Genomic DNA, 20317 nt, shown 5'->3' with positions numbered 1-20317 from the left:
GAGGGAGCAGAAGCAGTGCCTCTGCCCAAGGCAAGCCCAGTATGGCACAACTCTGGCACACTTTTGTGTGCCCGCCCCAAATGTCTACACCATCACCGGCGGCTCCAGTCAGCAGGAGGCAACGGTTCCGTCAGATGGTGACAGACTACATGGCTTGCCCTCTTACTGTACTCCCAGACGGCTCTTCCCCGTTTAAGTTTTGGGTCTCTAAGCTGGATACATGGCCAGAGCTAAGCCAGTATGCATTGGAGGTGCTGGCTTGCCCTGCGGCTAGTGTCTTATCGGAACGTGTCTTTAGTGCCGCAGGTGGTGTACTAACAGACCGTCGCATGCGACTATCCTCCGATAACGTTGACCGGCTTACTTTCCTGAAAATGAACCAGGCCTGGATCTCGCAGGAATTTGCCACTCCTCTGCCTGATTAAGTAATTGGGTGTCATCCAGGTCTCCTGCTGTGTTCATCTTTCTACCACCTGAACTGCTATTCCTGGGCTCCAACACCGCCAGTTGCGGCTCAGAAGTGCAGGCTGCACAGTAAAAACATACGACCCAGTGTTATTGGGTTTCAGTAACGTCAGCTGATCCCCAGCTGTGTAGCCGGCAATGTGTCCTGCGACCGCCACGCTGGCACAACAACCTAAATGTAAGGGAACCTCTCCCCCCCCCCCCCCGTCGTTTGTTACTGAAAGAGCCATCTTGTGCAGCAGTAATGCTGCGCAAGGAAAAGGTAGCTCTTTTTTTTTAGCTCTTTGCACACGCAGAACTTAACACTTATAAAATGTGTTCACTGATACCGTTATACCGTCCCGGAGCTGGGACTTTCCTTCGTAATGTGACGCAGCACAGCCGTCATTCCTACCCCCTTGGTGCCATGCGCTGCCTCCTCAGCGTTGTTTTAAGCTGTCACGGAGCCTGCGCTGTTCTGTTATCCCTTGGGCATGCCCTATTTGCGCTGCCTGTCTTCTGACATAATTTGGTGTCAGGCTGGCTGCGCCTGTGCGGCCGCGGTGCCCGAGATCCCGCCTCGCAGTGTCTTCTGATTGAGTCACACTGCGGGCCTGGGATCCATGGGCATGCGCAGTGCATATCTTCCCCTCGGGCTCTCGCTCATTTCCCTCCGCCTTCTTTAGACTGTGCGCCGTCAGCTGATCCCTAGCATGCCACGGCCGTGACACCGCACAGTCTGAAGAAGAGGGAAGGAGGGGAGTGAGAGTCGAGGTTATGCACTGTGCATGCCCATGGTTCCAAGGCCCGCAGTGGGATTACGTTAGATGAGACTGCGAGGTGGGATCTGGAGCAGCGTGGACGCACAGGCACTGACAGCCTGACACCAAATTATGTCAGAAGACAGGCAGCGCTAATTGGGCATGGCCAAGGGCTAACAGAACAGCGGAGGCTCCGTGGCAGCTTAAAACAACGCTGAGGAGGCAGCGCACGGCATCAAGGGGATAGGAATGACAGCTGTGCTGTGTCCCATTACGAAGGAAATTCGCACCTCCGGAACGGTTTAACGGTATAAAGGGACACATTTTTAGTGTTTACTTCGGTGTTTGCAAGGAGCATAATTAAAAGAGCAACCTTTTCCTTTTGCATCCTTAGTGCTGCACAACATGGCTCTTTCAGCTACAAACGTCTTGGGGGGGGGGGGTTAAAGGTTTCCTTTCAACTTGCTCCAATCAGGCTTCGGCCTACACTCTGTTCCTCTGCTCCTCCTGCTGTCCCTGGGCTCTAACACCGCCAGTTGGTGCCTGGAAGTGCTGTGTGCACAGTCAACAGTCGCTCTTCTGTTATTGGGGTTCAGTAACGTCAGCTGATCCCCAGCTGTGTGTGCGGCAATACCTCCAATCTGCTCCTCCTGCTGTCCCTGGGCTCTAACACCGCCAGTTGGTGCCTGGAAGTGCTGTGTGCACAGTCAACAGTCGCTCCTCTGTTATTGGGGTTCAGTAACGTCAGCTGATCCCCAGCTGTGTGTGCGGCAATACCTCCAATCTGCTCCTCCTGCTGTCCCTGGGCTCTAACACCGCCAGTTGGTGCCTGGAAGTGCTGTGTGCACAGTCAACAGTCGCTCCTCTGTTATTGGGGTTCAGTAACGTCAGCTGATCCCCAGCTGTGTATCCGGCAACGTGTCATGCGACCGCCACGCTGGCACAACTAAAATGTAAGGGGACCTGTCCCCCCCCCCCCCTAGGCGTTTGTTACTGAAAGAGCCACCATGTGCAGCACTAATACTGCACAAGGGAAAGGTCGCTCTTGAAATTATGCTCCTTGCAAACGCTGAACTACACACTCATGTAATGTGTCCCCTCACACCGTCCAACCGTCCCGGAGGTGGGACTTTCCTTTGTAATGTGACGCAGCACAGCCGTCATTGCTACCCCCTTGGCACCGTGCGCTGCCTCCTTAGCGTTGTTTGATTCCGTCATGGACCCTGCGCTGTTATGTTATCCCTTGGCCATGCACAGTTTGCGCTGCCCGTCCTCTGACATCATTTGTTGTCGTCCTGGCTGCGCCTGTGCGTCCACGCTGCCCGAAATCACACCTCGCAGTGTCGTCTAATGTGATCCCACAGTGGGCCTGGTATCCATGGCCATGCGCAGTGCATATACTAGCCTCTCACTCCCCTTCTTCACGCTTCTTCAGACTAGGCGGCGTCAGCTGATCCCTAATAGCATGCCACGGCCGTGACGCCGCACAGTCTGAAGAAGCAGGAAGGAGGTGAGTGAGAGGCGATGATGTGCACTGCGCATGCCCATGGATCCCTGGCCCGCAGTGGGACTACATTAGATGACACTGCAAGGTTGGATCTCGGGCAGCTTGGACGCACAGGCACTGCCAGCCTGACACCTACATGATGTCAGAAGACGGGCACCGCTAACTGTGCATGGCCAAGGGATAACATTACAGTGCGGGCTCCGTGACAGAACCAAACAACGTTGAGGAGGTGGTGCCCGGCACCAAGGGGGTTGGAATGACGGCTGTGCTGTGTCACATTACAAAGGAAAGTCCCACTTCCGGGATGGTTTGACGGTGTGAGGGGACACATTATATGAGTGTGTACTTCAGCGTTTGCAAGGAGCATAATTTTCGGAGCCACCATTTTCCATGTGCAGTATTACTGCTGTACAAGATGGCTCTTTCAGCAACAAATGCCTGGGGGGGGGGGTTAAAGGTTCCCTTTCAACTTGCTCCACTGCAGGCTTCGGCCTACACTCTGCTCCTCTTTGATTCCCTGGGTTTCAACACTGTCAGTTGCCACCTGGAAGTGTTGTCTACACAGAAAAAAACACTAGGTGATGTGTCAGTGGGGTTCAGCACCGCCAGCTGTTCCCCTGCTGTGTAGTCGGCAACGTGTCCAGCACAAGCCACGCTGGCACAACAGAACAAAAGCTGCCACCAGTGCAGGCTTCGGCCTACACTCTGCTCCTCTCCTCCTCCTGCTGACCCTGGGCTCAAACACCGCTAGTTTTTGCCCGGAAGTGCTAGCTGCACAGAGAAAAACACCAGCCAATGTGTTAGTGGGGTTCAGCAACGCCAGCTGTTCCCCTGCTGTGTAGCCGGCAACGTGACCTGCAAACGCCATGCAGGCACAGGAACTGAAATTAAAAGGGAACCTGGCCCCACCCCCCCAGGTGTTTCAATGTATAACAGCCACCTAGTACAGCAGTACTGCTGCATTTGTACAAGGTGGCTGACTTTTTCTCCTTGCCCACGTGGAACTCAACACGTACAAAATGTGTCTCATTGAGACCATTCCACTGTCCCTGAGGTGTGACTTTCCTTTGTAATGATACGCAGCACCCCCCTTGGTAGCGTTTCCCGTCTTTTGTCATCATGGTTAGCTGGCTGCGCCTGTGCATCCGCCCTGCTAGAAACAACGCCCCTCGTTGTCATATTTATTTTGTCAGCGAGGGTGTGGTTTATGGGCACGAGCAGTGCATATGTTCGCCTGTCTTAACTCATCTCCTTCCGCCTTCTTCAGACTGTGCGGCCTCCTGGCCGTGGTAGGCGATAAGGGATCAGCTGAGGCCGCCCAGTCTGGAGCAGGTGTAAGGACATGTGTAAGCGGCAAACCTATTTACTGCACAAGGCCACGAATCCCAGCCACGCAGTGTGATTTTTTGAAAACACACTGTGGGTCTGGGATTCATGTCCATCGCTAACCGCAACGGCCGACATGAAATGAGGTCAGAAGACAGGAAGCGCTCACAGCGCATGGCCAAGGGATCACAATAGCGCAGACTCCTGTACAGCAAATAACAACGCTCAGGAATCTGCGCCCAGTACCTAGGTGCAAATTTTGACACCTGTGCTGCGTCTCGTTAAAAAGACAAGTCACGCCTCCACAACTGTTTGACAGTATAATGGGCTAAATAGTGTACGTGTTTTAGTCAGCGTGTGCAAGGAGCAAAACAAATAGAGCAACCTTTTACTTGTGCAGCATTAATGCTGCACAAGGTGTGGCTCTTGTACCTTGCAACACCTGAGGGGGGGGTTAAAGGTAACCTTTGAAATTGGTTCAACTAGGCTTCGGCCTACACTCTGCTCCTCTACTCCTCCTGCTCACCCTGGGCTCAAACAACGCCAGTTTCTGCCCGGACATGCTAGCTGCACAGAGAAAAACACCAGCCAATGTGTTAGTGGGGTTCAGCACCGCCTGCTGTTCCCCCGCTGTGTAGCCGGCATCGTGTCCAGCACAAGCCACGCTGGCACAACCGACCAAAAGCTGCCACCAGTGCAGGCTTCGGCCTACACTTTGCTCCTCTCCTCCTCCTCCTGCTGACCCTGGGCTCTAACACCGCTAGTTTTTGCCCGGACATGCAATCTGCACAGAGAAAAACACCAGTCAATGTGTCAGTGGGGTTCAGCAACGCCAGCTGTTCCCCTGCTGTGTAGCTTGCAACGTGACCTGCAAACGCCACGCAGGCACATGAACTGAAATTGAAGGGAGCCTGCCCCCCACCCACAGGTGTTTCTATGTATATCAGCCACCTTGTACAGCAGTACTGCTGCATTTGTACGAGGTGGCTGACTTTTTCTCCTTGCCCACGTGGAACTCAACACGTACAAAATGTGTCTCATTAGAGACCATTACAATGTCCCTGAGGTGTGACTTTCCTTTGTAATGACACGCAGCACCACCCTTGTTAGCGCTGCCCGTCTTTTGACATCATTGGTTAGCTGGCTGCGCCTGTGCATCTCCCCTGCTCGAAACAACGGCCCTCGGTGTCTTATTTTTTTGGACAGCGAGGGTGTGATTGATGGGCATGTGCAGTGCATATGTTTGCCTGTGTTCACTCATCTCCTTCCGCCTTCTTCAGACTGGGTGTCCTCATGGCCGCGGCAGGCGATAAGGGATCAGATGAGGCCGCCCAGTCTGAAGCAGGTGTAAGGACATGTGTGAGCGGCAAACATATTTAGTGCACCAGGGCACAAATCCCAGCACCGCAGTGTGATTTTTTAAAAACACACTGTGGGTCTGGGATTCATGTCCATCGCTAACCGCAACGGCCGACATGAAATGAGGTCAGAAGACAGGAAGCGCTCACAGCGCATGGCCAAGGGATCACAATAGCGCAGACTCCTGTACAGCAAATAACAACGCTCAGGAATCTGCGCCCAGTACCTAGGTGCAAATTTTGACACCTGTGCTGCGTCTCGTTAAAAAGACAAGTCACGCCTCCACAACTGTTTGACAGTATAATGGGCTAAATAGTGTACGTGTTTTAGTCAGCGTGTGCAAGGAGCAAAACAAATAGAGCAACCTTTTACTTGTGCAGCATTAATGCTGCACAAGGTGTGGCTCTTGTACCTTGCAACACCTGAGGGGGGGGTTAAAGGTAACCTTTGAAATTGGTTCAACTAGGCTTCGGCCTACACTCTGCTCCTCTACTCCTCCTGCTGACCCTGGGCTCAAACACCGCTAGTTTTTGCCCGGAAATGCTAGCTGCACAGAGAAAAACACCAGCCAATGTGTTAGTGGGGTTCAGCACCGCCAGCTGTTCCCCTGCTGTGTAGTCGGCAACGTGTCCAGCACAAGCCACGCTGGCACAACAGAACAAAAGCTGCCACCAGTGCAGGCTTCGGCCTACACTTTGCTCCTCTCCTCCTCCTGCTGACCCTGGGCTCAAACAACGCCAGTTTCTGCCCGGACATGCTAGCTGCACAGAGAAAAACACCAGCCAATGTGTTAGTGGGGTTCAGCACCGCCTGCTGTTCCCCCGCTGTGTAGCCGGCATCGTGTCCAGCACAAGCCACGCTGGCACAACCGACCAAAAGCTGCCACCAGTGCAGGCTTCGGCCTACACTTTGCTCCTCTCCTCCTCCTCCTGCTGACCCTGGGCTCTAACACCGTTAGTTTTTGCCCGGACATGCAATCTGCACAGAGAAAAACACCAGTCAATGTGTCAGTGGGGTTCAGCAACGCCAGCTGTTCCCCTGCTGTGTAGCTTGCAACGTGACCTGCAAACGCCACGCAGGCACATGAACTGAAATTGAAGGGAGCCTGCCCCCCACCCACAGGTGTTTCTATGTATATCAGCCACCTTGTACTGCAGTACTGCTGCATTTGTACGAGGTGGCTGACTTTTTCTCCTTGCCCACGTGGAACTCAACACGTACAAAATGTGTCTCATTAGAGACCATTACAATGTCCCTGAGGTGTGACTTTCCTTTGTAATGACACGCAGCACCACCCTTGTTAGCGCTGCCCGTCTTTTGACATCATTGGTTAGCTGGCTGCGCCTGTGCATCTCCCCTGCTCGAAACAACGGCCCTCGGTGTCTTATTTTTTTGGACAGCGAGGGTGTGATTGATGGGCATGTGCAGTGCATATGTTTGCCTGTGTTCACTCATCTCCTTCCGCCTTCTTCAGACTGGGTGTCCTCATGGCCGCGGCAGGCGATAAGGGATCAGATGAGGCCGCCCAGTCTGAAGCAGGTGTAAGGACATGTGTGAGCGGCAAACATATTTAGTGCACCAGGGCACAAATCCCAGCACCGCAGTGTGATTTTTTAAAAACACACTGTGGGTCTGGGATTCATGTCCATCGCTAACCGCAACGGCCGACATGAAATGAGGTCAGAAGACAGGAAGCGCTCACAGCGCATGGCCAAGGGATCACAATAGCGCAGACTCCTGTACAGCAAATAACAACGCTCAGGAATCTGCGCCCAGTACCTAGGTGCAAATTTTGACACCTGTGCTGCGTCTCGTTAAAAAGACAAGTCACGCCTCCACAACTGTTTGACAGTATAATGGGCTAAATAGTGTACGTGTTTTAGTCAGCGTGTGCAAGGAGCAAAACAAATAGAGCAACCTTTTACTTGTGCAGCATTAATGCTGCACAAGGTGTGGCTCTTGTACCTTGCAACACCTGAGGGGGGGGTTAAAGGTAACCTTTGAAATTGGTTCAACTAGGCTTCGGCCTACACTCTGCTCCTCTACTCCTCCTGCTGACCCTGGGCTCAAACACCGCTAGTTTTTGCCCGGAAATGCTAGCTGCACAGAGAAAAACACCAGCCAATGTGTTAGTGGGGTTCAGCACCGCCAGCTGTTCCCCTGCTGTGTAGTCGGCAACGTGTCCAGCACAAGCCACGCTGGCACAACAGAACAAAAGCTGCCACCAGTGCAGGCTTCGGCCTACACTTTGCTCCTCTCCTCCTCCTGCTGACCCTGGGCTCAAACAACGCCAGTTTCTGCCCGGACATGCTAGCTGCACAGAGAAAAACACCAGCCAATGTGTCAGTGGGGTTCAGCAACGCCAGCTGTTCCCCTGCTGTGTAGCTTGCAACGTGACCTGCAAACGCCACGCAGGCACATGAACTGAAATTGAAGGGAGCCTGCCCCCCACCCCCCCAGGTGTTTCTATGTATAACAGCCACCTTGTACAGCAGTACTGCTGCATTTGTACAAGGTGGCTGACTTTTTCTCCTTGCACACGTGGAACTCAACAAGTACAAAATGTGTCTCATTACAGACCATTACAATGTCCCTGAGGTGTGACTTTCCTTTTTAATGACACGCAGCACCCCCATTGTTAGCGCTGCCCGTCTCCTGACATCATTGGTTGGCTGGCTGTGCCTGTGCGTCCCCCCTGCCCGACACAACGCCCCCCGTTGTCTCATATATTTTGACTGCGAGGGTGTGATTGATGGGCACGAGCAGTGCATATGTTCCCCTGTTTTCACTCCCCTCCTTCCGCCTTCTTCTGACTGTGCGGCCTCATGGCCGCGGCATGCGATAAGGGATCAGCTGAGGCCGCCCAGTCTGAAGCAGGTGTAAGGACATGTGTGAGCGGCGAACATATTTACTGCACAAGGCCACGAATCCCAGCACCGCAGTGTGACTTTAGGAAAAGCCACTGTGGGTCTGGGATTTATGGCCATCGTTAACCGCACCGGCCAACATGAAATGAGGTCATGAGACGGCCTGCACTAACAGGGTATTGCCAAGGGATAACACAAGAGCGCAGACTCCTGTACAGCAAATAACAACGCTCAGGAATCTGCGCCCAGTACCTAGGTGCAAATTTTGACACCTGTGCTGCGTCTCGTTAAAAAGACAAGTCACGCCTCCACAACTGTTTGACAGTATAATGGGCTAAATAGTGTACGTGTTTAATTCAGCGTGTGCAAGGAGCAAAATTAAATAGAGCAACCTTTGACTTGTGCATCAATAATGCTGTTCAAGGTGTGGCTCTTGTACCTTGCAACACCTGAGGGGGGGGTTAAAGGTAACCTTTGAAATTGGTTCAACTAGGCTTTGGCCAACACTCTGCTCCTCTACTCCTCCTGCTGACCCTGGGCTCAAACACCGCTAGTTTTTGCCCGGAAATGCTAGCTGCACAGAGAAAAACACCAGCCAATGTGTTAGTGGGGTTCAGCACCGCCAGCTGTTCCCCTGCTGTGTAGTCGGCAACGTGTCCAGCACAAGCCACGCTGGCACAACAGAACAAAAGCTGCCACCAGTGCAGGCTTCGGCCTACACTTTGCTCCTCTCCTCCTCCTGCTGACCCTGGGCTCAAACAACGCCAGTTTCTGCCCGGACATGCTAGCTGCACAGAGAAAAACACCAGCCAATGTGTTAGTGGGGTTCAGCACCGCCAGCTGTTCCCCTGCTGTGCAGCTTGCAACGTGACCTGCAAACGCCACGCAGGCACATGAACTGAAATTGAAGGGAGCCTGGCCACCACCCCCAGGTGTTTCTATGTATAACAGCCACCTTGTACAGCAGTACTGCTGCATTTGTACAAGGTGGCTGACGTTTTCTCCTTGCCCACGTGGAACTCAACACGTACAAAATGTGTCTCTTTGAGACCATTCCACTGTCCCTGAGGTGTGACTTTCCTTTCTAATGATACGCAGCACCCCCCTTGGTAGCGCTTCCCGTCTTCTGACATCATTGGTTGGCTACTTGCGCCTGTTCGTCCGCCCTGCCTGAATAAAATGCTCCTCGTTGTCTTAATTATTTTGACTGCGAGGGTGTGATTGATGGGCACGAGCAGTGCATATCTTCGCCTGTCTTAACTCATCTCCTTCCGCCTTCTTCAGACTGTGCAGCCTCATGGCCGCGGCATGCGAGAAGGGATCAGCAGAGGCCGCCCAGTCTGAAGCAGGTGTAAGGACGTGTGTGAGCGGCCAAAATATTTACTGCTCAAGGCCACGAATCCCAGCACCGCAGTGTGGCTTTATGAAAAGACACTGTGGGTCTGGGATTTATGGCCATCGTTAACCGCACCGGCCAACATGAAATGAGGTCATAAGATGGGCAGCGCTAACAGGGCATTGCCAAGGGATAACACAAGAGCGCAGACTCCTGTACAGCAAATAACAACGCTCAGGAAGCTGCGCCAAGCACCAAGGCGTTATTTTGGACACCTGTGCTGCGTCTCATCAAAAAACCAAGTCACGCATCCACTACAGTTTGACTGTAGAATGTGGTAAATTGTGTATGTCTTTCATTCAGCGTGTGCAAGTAGACAAATTAATAGAGCAACCTTTCACTTGTGCAGCATTAATACTGCACAAGGTGTGTCTCTTGTACTTTGTAACACCTGAGGGGGGGGTTAAAGGTTTCCTTTGAAATTGGTTCAACTAGGCTTCGGCCTACACTCTGCTCCTCTCCTCCTCCTCCTGCTTCAACACGGGCTCTAACATCGCAAGTTTTTGCCCGCAAGTGCTAGCTGCACAGATAAAAACACACGCCATTGTGTTAGTGGGGTTCAGCAACGCCAGCTGTTCCCCCAGTGTGTAGCCGGCAAAGTGTCCTGCAAACGCAACGCAGACACAAAGCTGCCTCCAGTGCAGGCTTCGGCCTACACTCATCTCCCCCTGCTTACCCTTTGCTCCAACACCGCTAGTTGGGGCTCTAGGAAGACAATCTTTAATAGGCAAGGCAACGCATCCGGGTTCCAGCACCGCCAGCTGGTTCTCGGCAGTGTTCTTGTCACAGGTACTCCCTCGTGCCAAGCCTGGTTTCAGCACCGTCAGCTGTTTCCGGGTTGTGTCAACTTCACTGAGACGCCTATGCTTGCCCCGTCGTGGGGCGGTCGAGTTAGCCAACTCCAGGGTGCCTCCAGTTTAGGAGCTTCCTATGTGGGCTGCGTGAACTGGTAGTCAAGGCTGGTTCTGTAGTGCCAGTAGGCCCAGCTCCCCCTGTAGGACTGTTGGGGTTCGGTAACTGCGGCTGCCTCGCGGCCTAGCTGTTCTCTCCTCTCCTGTGGGCCTTGGGGTCCACCACCTGGTTCCAGCACCGTCAGCTGGTTCCGGGCCGAGCCTTTGGCTTAGGTGCCTCCTCCTGGGTATCCGAGTTCCGCCAACGCCAGGCGGTCCTTGGTAGTGCTTTTAAGCGCGGGCACCTACAGCTTAGTAACCGGGATCCAGCACCGTCAGCTGGTCCTCGGTCGTGCCATTGGCTCTTGCACACTGGGGCAACGCATCCGGGTTCCAGCACCGCCAGCTGGTTCTCGGCAGTGTTCTTGTCACAGGTACTCCCTCGTGCCAAGCCTGGTTTCAGCACCGTCAGCTGTTTCCGGGTTGTGTCAACTTCACTGAGACGCCTATGCTTGCCCCGTCGTGGGGCGGTCGAGTTAGCCAACTCCAGGGTGCCTCCAGTTTAGGAGCTTCCTATGTGGGCTGCGTGAACTGGTAGTCAAGGCTGGTTCTGTAGTGCCAGTAGGCCCAGCTCCCCCTGTAGGACTGTTGGGGTTCGGTAACTGCGGCTGCCTCGCGGCCTAGCTGTTCTCTCCTCTCCTGTGGGCCTTGGGGTCCACCACCTGGTTCCAGCACCGTCAGCTGGTTCCGGGCCGAGCCTTTGGCTTAGGTGCCTCCTCCTGGGTATCCGAGTTCCGCCAACGCCAGGCGGTCCTTGGTAGTGCTTTTAAGCGCGGGCACCTACAGCTTAGTAACCGGGTTCCAGCACCGTCAGCTGGTCCTCGGTCGTGCCATTGGCTCTTGCACACTGGGGCAACGCATCCGGGTTCCAGCACCGCCAGCTGGTTCTCGGCAGTGTTCTTGTCACAGGTACTCCCTCGTGCCAAGCCTGGTTTCAGCACCGTCAGCTGTTTCCGGGTTGTGTCAACTTCACTGAGACGCCTATGCTTGCCCCGTCGTGGGGCGGTCGAGTTAGCCAACTCCAGGGTGCCTCCAGTTTAGGAGCTTCCTATGTGGGCTGCGTGAACTGGTAGTCAAGGCTGGTTCTGTAGTGCCAGTAGGCCCAGCTCCCCCTGTAGGACTGTTGGGGTTCGGTAACTGCGGCTGCCTCGCGGCCTAGCTGTTCTCTCCTCTCCTGTGGGCCTTCGGGTCCACCACCTGGTTCCAGCACCGTCAGCTGGTTCCGGGCCGAGCCTTTGGCTTAGGTGCCTCCTCCTGGGTATCCGAGTTCCGCCAACGCCAGGCGGTCCTTGGTAGTGCTTTTAAGCGCGGGCACCTACAGCTTAGTAACCGGGTTCCAGCACCGTCAGCTGGTCCTCGGTCGTGCCATTGGCTCTTGCACACTGGGGCAACGCATCCGGGTTCCAGCACCGCCAGCTGGTTCTCGGCAGTGTTCTTGTCACAGGTACTCCCTCGTGCCAAGCCTGGTTTCAGCACCGTCAGCTGTTTCCGGGTTGTGTCAACTTCACTGAGACGCCTATGCTTGCCCCGTCGTGGGGCGGTCGAGTTAGCCAACTCCAGGGTGCCTCCAGTTTAGGAGCTTTCTATGTGGGCTGCGTGAACTGGTAGTCAAGGCTGGTTCTGTAGTGCCAGTAGGCCCAGCTCCCCCTGTAGGACTGTTGGGGTTCGGTAACTGCGGCTGCCTCGCGGCCTAGCTGTTCTCTCCTCTCCTGTGGGCCTTGGGGTCCACCACCTGGTTCCAGCACCGTCAGCTGGTTCCGGGCCGAGCCTTTGGCTTAGGTGCCTCCTCCTGGGTATCCGAGTTCCGCCAACGCCAGGCGGTCCTTGGTAGTGCTTTTAAGCGCGGGCACCTACAGCTTAGTAACCGGGTTCCAGCACCGTCAGCTGGTCCTCGGTCGTGCCATTGGCTCTTGCACACTGGGGCAACGCATCCGGGTTCCAGCACCGCCAGCTGGTTCTCGGCAGTGTTCTTGTCACAGGTACTCCCTCGTGCCAAGCCTGGTTTCAGCACCGTCAGCTGTTTCCGGGTTGTGTCAACTTCACTGAGACGCCTATGCTTGCCCCGTCGTGGGGCGGTCGAGTTAGCCAACTCCAGGGTGCCTCCAGTTTAGGAGCTTCCTATGTGGGCTGCGTGAACTGGTAGTCAAGGCTGGTTCTGTAGTGCCAGTAGGCCCAGCTCCCCCTGTAGGACTGTTGGGGTTCGGTAACTGCGGCTGCCTCGCGGCCTAGCTGTTCTCTCCTCTCCTGTGGGCCTTCGGGTCCACCACCTGGTTCCAGCACCGTCAGCTGGTTCTCGGCAGTGTCTTTTGCTCTTGTACCTTCTGCTCCCCATCCTGGTTCCAGTACCGTCAGCTGGTTCCGGGCAGAGCCTTTGGCTTAGGTGCCTCCTTCTGGGTATCCAAGTTCCACCAATGTCAGGTGGTCCTTGGTAGTGCTTTCAGGCACGGGTACCTCCTGCTTAGTAACCGGGTTCCAGTAACGTCAGCTGGTCCTTGGTAGTTCCATTGGCTCTTGGACATTCGGCTACCCATCCGGGTTCCAGTACCGTCAGCTGGTTCTCGGCAGTGTCTTTTGCTCTTGTACCTTCTGCTCCCCATCCTGGTTCCAGTAACGTCATCTGGTTCCGGGCAGAGCCTTTGGCTTAGGTGCCTCCTTCTGGGTATCCGAGTTCCGCCAACGTCAGGCGGTCCTTGGTAGTGCTTTTTAGCACGGGTACCTCCTGCTTAGTAACCGGGTTCCAGTAACGTCAGCTGGTCCTCGGTAGTTCCATAGGCTCTTGAACCTTCGGGTAGCCATCCGAGTTCCAGTTCCATCAGCTGGTTCTTGGCATTTTCTCAGCCTTCTTGTACCTTCTGCTACATTTCCAAGTTGAAGACCCTAACGTCGACAACCCGGAAGACCACCCCGATGACGACGACCCGGAAGACCACCCCGATGACGACGACGACGACGACGGCGGAGACGACGACGGCTGAGACGACGACGGCGGAGATGACGACACTGGAGACGAAGACCCTGGAGACGACAACATGGAAGACCGAGAAGCAGAAGAACAAGAGGCTGCAGAACAAAGAGCAGAAGAACATTAAGCATAAGACTTAATATCAGAGCAAAAGATATTATCTAAATTATATGCAGAAGAAGACTAAGCAGTGTATGGGGGTGAGTCCGTTCCTCCTCGTGGTGCCCCTGGATAAAGCCTGATGCTGCAGGCCAAACTGAACGCGGACAAATGTAACTTTTGTGACTGGCAGAACGGAAGGTGTAATCTTCCAACTTTTATAGATAACAACTACGGGAATGCCTGTCACAAATGAGAATATGATGAAGAAGTAGAATAGGAAGAATAATAACAGTGGAATAAAAAGAATATGTAGAATAGGAAGAATAATAATAGTTGAAGAAAATGAATATGAAGAATGTAATAAAAAAAAAAATAGGTAGAAGATGAAGAAGAAGATGAATAAGGTGAAGAAGTTGATGTCAAGGATGCTGATGATGATGAAGATGAAAGTGTGGGAAAAGAAAAAGAAAAAAAAGAAGGGGAAGGGCGTGGAATAGTGAAACATCAATATCTGACAAAATAAAAAAAATTTACATACTCAATATCTTTTTCAATCCGAACTTCTTTAAAAAAAAAAAAAAAAACATGCTATTCTATTTGATTGGACTAATCCTCATTGCCTTTAATGTCTCCGCCACCTCCCCCATACATCCTACATTATTCTTAGTTGTTTTCCTTCAGGTAGAATGAACCTACAAGGAAAGAAAGGGTTTATTTTAATTCCGATATTTTGGTCCCATTGACTTGCATTGGGATCGGGTATCGGTATCGGCGATATCCGATATTTTTTGAATATCGGCCGATCCAAACCGATACCGATACTTTCCGATATCGGAAGGTATCGCTCAACACTAGTCATAATGTAATGTTAGGAATCCATATAATTAGCTGAGGTTTCACAAAATATTCCTATACCAAAAACATCCAAATAGATCCAAAATAGAGGATCCCTATTTAGAGAAGGAGAGGAGGAAAAACATAAAGCCTAGCATACCTTACTGAGAGGGTTACTTGAAGGACCTAGGTAACAGAGTGAATTTGGACCTAAGTGACAGCGCACAGAACAGATGGTTGCCGCCCCTGAAAAGAGAGGTGCACGTGGTTCCGTTATTGAAGGACAGTGGAAATATGTACAGTAGGTGCCACACCAAGGTGAAAGTTACCTGAGGGAATTCTGCCTCGCTCCCTCTGTTATGATGAGCTATGAGCTAGGAGATAAATACAGTAGTGAGGGATCCGCACAGGGCTAACATAGCAGAGCGCAACATATCACAGAGCACAGGCACAATGCAATGCAGAGTGCTGCATAATAGGTGCTGAAGACCAGTGTCCGGGGTAGAGCGTAATTACCTGCTGGAGTCTGGGGCTAGACGCGGTGTCCACTGCTACTCAGAGTAGGTGCCGGAGTGAGGGACCGCTGAAAGCCGGCGTGTTAAATAGAGTGCCGGGATCTGGACCCGGCCTGAGGTGACGAACCTGGAAGTGAATGCGAGAGAGCGCATGATTGGCGCATGTGGACTTCTGGAGTGAGGTCATAGGAGGCGGTGTGAGGCTGTGCTATAAGTGGTCATCCTAGCACGTATTGTGAGCGGAAGGTTGCTTCTAGATGGTGCATCTATGTTAGAGAGGGTGATATCCATGGAGGCGAAGGTCAGAGGCATGGTTCAAAATCTCAATAAAGACAACTCTAGGAAATAGACACAAGGATTAGTAGTCTGCATGCAATCAGAAACAACCTAATGCACAATATATACTGTACAATCTTTTAGGGAAAATATATTATGAAACGTATATGATGGAAAAAGCAACATAGATGGCAGAAAAATGCATAATAAATATATACATATAGTGGATCATATATAGACATGACAGTTCGTCTTATAGACTGGACAATTATAGATGAACATATGTTATGTATGAGCTGATTTCATATTTAAGGCGGTAAGTATGATCTCATAGAAAGATTTGAAACGAGCCGTGAAGACATACTCAGATAAAGGATAATAGGTTGTGTTGAGCGATACCTTCCGATATCGGAAAGTATCGGTATCGGTTTGGATCGGCCGATATTCAAAAAATATCGGATATCGCCGATACCGATACCCGATCCCAATGCAAGTCAATGGGACCAAAATATCGGAATTAAAATAAACCCTTTCTTTCCTTGTAGGTTCATTCTACATGAAGGAAAACAACTAAGAATAATGTAGGATGTATGGGGGAGGTGGCGGAGACATTAAAGGCAATGAGGATTAGTCCAATCAAATAGAATAGCATGATTTTTTTTTTTTAAAGACGTTCGGATTGAAAAAGATATTGACTATGTAAATTTTTTTTTATTTTGTCAGATATTGATGTTTCACTATTCCACGACCTTCCCCTTCTTTTTTTTCCTTTTCCCACACTTTCATCTTCATCATCATCAGCATCTTTGACATCAACTTCTTCACCTTATTCATCTTCTTCTTCATCTTCTACCTATTTTTTTTTTTTATTACATTCTTCATATTCATTTTCTTCAACTATTATTATTCTTCCTATTCTACATATTATTTTTATTCCACTGTTATTATTCTTCCTATTCTACTTCTTCATCATATTCTCATTTGTGACAGGCATTCCCGTAGTTGTTATCTATAAAAGTTGGAAGATTACACCTTCCGTTCTGCCAGTCACAAAAGTTACATTTGTCCGCGTTCAGTTTGGCCTGCAGCATCAGGCTTTATCCAGGGGCACCACGAGGAGGAACGGACTCACCCCCATACACTGCTTAGTCTTCTTCTGCATATAATTTAGATAATATCTTTTGCTCTGATATTAAGTGTTATGCTTAATGTTCTTCTGCTCTTTGTTCTGCAGCCTCTTGTTCTTCTGCTTCTCGGTCTTCCATGTCGTCGTCTCCAGGGTCGTCGTCTTCAGTGTCGTCATCTCCGCCGTCGTCGTCTCCGCCGTCGTCGTCTCCGTCGTCGTCTCCGCCGTCGTCGTCGTCGTCATTGGGGTGGTCTTCCGGGTCGTCGTCGTCGTCGTCATCGGGGTGGTCTTCCGGGTCGTCGACTTTAGGGTCTTCAACTTGGAAATGTAGCAGAAGGTACAAGAAGGCTGAGAAAATGCCAAGAACCAGCTGATGGAACTGGAACTCGGATGGCTACCCGAAGGTTCAAGAGCCTATGGAACTACCGAGGACCAGCTGATGTTACTGGAACCCGGTTACTAAGCAGGAGGTACCCGTGCTAAAAAGCACTACCAAGGACCGCCTGACGTTGGCGGAACTCGGATACCCAGAAGGAGGCACCTAAGCCAAATGCTCTGCCCGGAACCAGCTGACGTTACTGGAACCAGGATGGGGAGCAGAAGGTACAAGAGCAAAAGACACTGCCGAGAACCAGCTGACGGTACTGGAACCCGGATGGGTAGCCGAAGGTCCAAGAGCCAATGGAACTACCGAGGACCAGCTGACGTTACTGGAACCCGGTTACTAAGCAGGAGGTACCCGTGCCTGAAAGCACTACCAAGGACCACCTGACGTTGGTGGAACTTGGATACCCAGAAGGAGGCACCTAAGCCAAAGGCTCTGCCCGGAACCAGCTGACGTTACTGGAATCAGGATGGGGAGCAGAAGGTACAAGAGCAAAAGACACTGCCTAGAACCAGCTGACGGTGCTGGAACCAGGTGGTGGACCCGAAGGCCCACAGGAGAGGAGAGAACAGCTAGGCCGCGAAGCAGCCGCAGTTACCGAACCCCAACAGTCCTACAGGGGGAGCTGGGCCTACTGGCACTACAGAACCAGCCTTGACTACCAGTTCACGCAGCCCACATAGGAAGCTCCTAAACTGGAGGCACCCTGGAGTTGGCTAACTCGACCGCACCACGACGGGGCAAGCATAGGCGTCTCAGTGAAGTTGACACAACCCGGAAACAGCTGACGGTGCTGAAACCAGGCTTGGCACGAGGGAGTACCTGTGACAAGAACACTGCCGAGAACCAGCTGGCGGTGCTGGAACCCGGATGCGTTGCCCCAGTGTGCAAGAGCCAATGGCACGACCGAGGACCAGCTGACGGTGCTGGAACCCGGTTACTAAGCTTTAGGTGCCCGCGCTTAAAAGCACTACCAAGGACCGCCTGGCGTTGGCGGAACTCGGATACCCAGGAGGAGGCACCTAAGCCAAAGGCTCGGCCCGGAACCAGCTGACGGTGCTGGAACCAGGTGGTGGACCCGAAGGTCCACAGGAGAGGAGAGAACAGCTAGGCCGCGAGGCAGCCGCAGTTACCGAACCCCAACAGTCCTACAGGGGGAGCTGGGCCTACTGGCACTACAGAACCAGCCTTGACTACCAGTTCACGCAGCCCACATAGGAAGCTCCTAAACTGGAGGCACCCTGGAGTTGGCTAACTCGACCGCCCCACGACGGGGCAAGCATAGGCGTCTCAGTGAAGTTGACACAACCCGGAAACAGCTGACGGTGCTGAAACCAGGCTTGGCACGAGGGAGTACCTGTGACAAGAACACTGCCGAGAACCAGGTGGCGGTGCTGGAACCCAGATGCGTTGCCCCAGTGTGCAAGAGCCAATGGCACGACCGAGGACCAGCTGACGGTGCTGGAACCCGGTTACTAAGCTGTAGGTGCCCGCGCTTAAAAGCACTACCAAGGACCGCCTGGCGTTGGCGGAACTCGGATACCCAGGAGGAGGCACCTAAGCCAAAGGCTCGGCCCGGAACCAGCTGACGGTGCTGGAACCAGGTGGTGGACCCGAAGGTCCACAGGAGAGGAGAGAACAGCTAGGCCGCGAGGCAGCCGCAGTTACCGAACCCCAACAGTCCTACAGGGGGAGCTGGGCCTACTGGCACTACAGAACCAGCCTTGACTACCAGTTCACGCAGCCCACATAGGAAGCTCCTAAACTGGAGGCACCCTGGAGTTGGCTAACTCGACCGCACCACGACGGGGCAAGCATAGGCGTCTCAGTGAAGTTGACACAACCCGGAAACAGCTGACGGTGCTGAAACAGGCTTGGCACGAGGGAGTACCTGTGACAAGAACACTGCCGAGAACCAGCTGGCGGTGCTGGAACCCAGATGCGTTGCCTTGCCTATTAAAGATTGTCTTCCTAGAGCCCCAACTAGCGGTGTTGGAGCAAAGGGTAAGCAGGGGGAGATGAGTGTAGGCCGAAGCCTGCACTGGAGGCAGCTTTGTGTCTGCGTTGCGTTTGCAGGACACTTTGCCGGCTACACACTGGGGGAACAGCTGGCGTTGCTGAACCCCACTAACACAATGGCGTGTGTTTTTCTCTGTGCAGCTAGCACTTGCGGGCAAAAACTAGCGATGTTAGAGCCCGTGTTGAAGCAGGAGGAGGAGGAGAGGAGCAGAGTGTAGGCCGAAGCCTAGTTGAACCAATTTCAAAGGAAACCTTTAACCCCCCCCTCAGGTGTTACAAAGTACAAGAGACACACCTTGTGCAGTATTAATGCTGCACAAGTGAAAGGTTGCTCTATTAATTTGTCTACTTGCACACGCTGAATGAAAGACATACACAATTTACCCCATTCTACAGTCAAACTGTAGTGGATGCGTGACTTGGTTTTTTGATGAGACGCAGCACAGGTGTCCAAAATAACGCCTTGGTGCTTGGCGCAGCTTCCTGAGCGTTGTTATTTGCTGTACAGGAGTCTGCGCTCTTGTGTTATCCCTTGGCAATGCCCTGTTAGCGCTGCCCATCTTATGACATCATTTCATGTTGGCCGGTGCGGTTAACGATGGCCATAAATCCCAGACCCACAGTGTCTTTTCATAAAGCCACACTGCGGTGCTGGGATTCGTGGCCTTGAGCAGTAAATATTTTGGCCGCTCACACACGTCCTTACACCTGCTTCAGACTGGGCGGCCTCTGCTGATCCCTTCTCGCATGCCGCGGCCATGAGGCTGCACAGTCTGAAGAAGGCGGAAGGAGATGAGTTAAGACAGGCGAAGATATGCACTGCTCGTGCCCATCAATCACACCCTCGCAGTCAAAATAATTAAGACAACGAGGAGCATTTTATTCAGGCAGGGCGGACGAACAGGCGCAAGTAGCCAACCAATGATGTCAGAAGACGGGAAGCGCTACCAAGGGGGGTGCTGCGTATCATTAGAAAGGAAAGTCACACCTCAGGGACAGTGGAATGGTCTCAAAGAGACACATTTTGTACGTGTTGAGTTCCACGTGGGCAAGGAGAAAACATCAGCCACCTTGTACAAATGCAGCAGTACTGCTGTACAAGGTGGCTGTTATACATAGAAACACCTGGGGGTGGGGGCCAGGCTCCCTTCAATTTCAGTTCATGTGCCTGCGTGGCGTTTGCAGGTCACGTTGCAAGCTGCACAGCAGGGGAACAGCTGGCGTTGCTGAACCCCACTAACACATTGGCTGGTGTTTTTCTCTGTGCAGATCTCATGTCCGGGCAAAAACTGGCGGTGTTTGAGCCCAGGGTCAGCAGGAGGAGGAGAGGAGCAAAGTGTAGGCCGAAGCCTGCACTGGTGGCAGCTTTTGGTCGGTTGTGCCAGCGTGGCTTGTGCTGGACACGATGCCGGCTACACAGCGGGGGAACAGCTGGCGGTGCTGAACCCCACTAACACATTGGCTGGTGTTTTTCTCTGTGCAGCTAGC

The sequence above is a fragment of the Ranitomeya imitator genome, chromosome 7 (assembly GCF_032444005.1).
Source record: "Ranitomeya imitator isolate aRanImi1 chromosome 7, aRanImi1.pri, whole genome shotgun sequence".
NCBI lineage: Eukaryota > Metazoa > Chordata > Amphibia > Anura > Dendrobatidae > Ranitomeya > Ranitomeya imitator.
The sequence above is the reverse complement of the archived record's forward strand: the minus strand, read 5'-3'. Positions refer to the sequence as shown.